Raw genomic sequence first — 1,816 nt, 5'->3', positions numbered from 1 at the left:
TGGCAGAGCTTCAAGACTGAACATAAGAGAATCCACATTAGAGAATGACTATGAAAGCTTACACCAAGATAGTCACTTTATTTGATAAGAATCACTTTTCACAGTATTGTGAGTTTGAAAATTTAAGAATGGCAAACACTCATTCTTTAGTGCTTCCTCCAGTGAATAAGAGAAACTTTAAAATTGTCAAAATTAAGGTTGAGTCACCCGCAGAAGAACAAAAAACTAAAAAGGTCGACAAGCATTCCACTGTCCTCAATGCTCACATAAGAGGGTTGCCACCTTTCATGGAAACCACAGTTCTCACCTGCCTCCTGACATGCAATGTAAAGAAAAGTGCAGCCACTGTGCAGCAGCCAGGAGTTACCTACTGGGCTTCTCACCTGCTTCAAACCAGCTTTTGTCAGATCTCTGACCTGTATGTCCCCTACTTACTACCTGTATTGTCCTGGGACACTTCTGACTCAGCAGCTTCTTACTGTTCACACTGGATCACTTGTACCCCATTTGCCCTGGCGGGTGTGGTGACCTTATCTTAGTATCACCCACCATTCTGGACAGTGCACCCAAATCTAGCTTTCAGGACTTGGGATTTCTGTCTGGGAGACAAAATTGGATCACAATTTTCAAGTTACCCAGTTCCTTTAGGCCTCAGCTTGAGGCTGACCCTGGGGTGGTCCTTACCCTCCTATGGTCCTGCACTGTAGTTGGTTCCTTGGTGCATGTCTGTCAGGGGCTTGTCCAGCTGTGTGAGGATCCCACCTGCCTAGTGGGATTCCAGGACACACCTCTAACTGGCCTTTTCCTTATGTGCAGTTATGAGATAAGAGCCCAAGGCCAGCTCTCAAAGTGCTTTGACCCACTGTTTCCCATTGGCTGTATGATGCTACTCTGTGTCCCCTATATGCAAGTTTATATAGTGTGCTTGCCACTCCCAGAACACTGAGCTGCTCCAGTCTGGTCCTTTCCTGCTTTGGTCTGGGTTTCTTAAGGTATTGATGCTGTGTGCATAGGAGAGCAGAGAGCTTTGGATTTCAGCTTCTGCATTTGAAAGCGGTCATTGCCTCCATCTGGGCATACCACTACTTACAAGGCTACTGTTCTGACAGTGGTACGCAACATGTTGGGCAATTCCATGGGTCAAGAAGTGGTTGGTAGGCCAGGCATGGTAGCTCACACCTGTAATCTAGTACTCTGGGAGGCCAAGGGCAGTGGATCGCTGAGCTCCAGAGTTCAAGACCACCCTGCGCAAGACAGAGACTCAGTCTCTACTAAAGATAGAAAAACTAGCCCCATGTTGTGGCAGGCACCTGTAGTCCCAGCTACTCAAGAGCCTGAGGAAAGAGGATCACTTGAGCCCAGGAGTCTGAGGTTGCTGTGAGCTACAGTGATGCCACAGCATTCAACTGAGGGCAACAGAGTGAGACTCTGTCTCCAAATTTAAAAAAAAAAAAGTTGTCAGTGGCACCATTGACATCTGGGACAGACTGACCCCTGCCTGGAAGTGTGAGTGATGCACTGGTCCTCAGTGCAGTGTGCTCCCCATCTCCAGTCTGCCATGTCTCAGTGGACACCACAGAGATAAAAGCATCCATGTGCCTGGGCACTCTCCTTCCCCACAGGTATGGCAGAGTCTGCACCGCTGCAACCTGAGACACCACACAGTGAAGAGTAAGTAAATCACCATTCTTGAAAGCAAAATAGTGGGTCCCTGGCTTGTGGAAGTGCTGTCCATCAAGTTGGGCAGCCTGCTAGCCCTCAGGGTGCTGCACCCAAGGAGGATATTTCTGTCATGGTAGAACTCAATGGACTCTAG

The 1,816-nt window shown here is 48.2% G+C and overlaps 1 protein-coding gene across 1 annotated transcript in view; it reads left to right on the top strand.

Annotated features, from left to right (window-relative positions):
• ZNF454 (zinc finger protein 454) overlaps nucleotides 1-1,816 on the top strand; it is a 19,500-nt gene that overhangs the window by 15,068 nt on the left and 2,616 nt on the right. The gene's annotated exons all lie outside the window — the stretch shown is intronic.

This window comes from Otolemur garnettii, unplaced genomic scaffold (genome assembly GCF_000181295.1).
Source record: "Otolemur garnettii isolate 467f Iridium unplaced genomic scaffold, OtoGar3 scaffold00198, whole genome shotgun sequence".
Classification (NCBI taxonomy): Eukaryota; Metazoa; Chordata; class Mammalia; order Primates; family Galagidae; genus Otolemur; species Otolemur garnettii.
The sequence above is the reverse complement of the archived record's forward strand: the minus strand, read 5'-3'. Positions and strand labels throughout refer to the sequence as shown.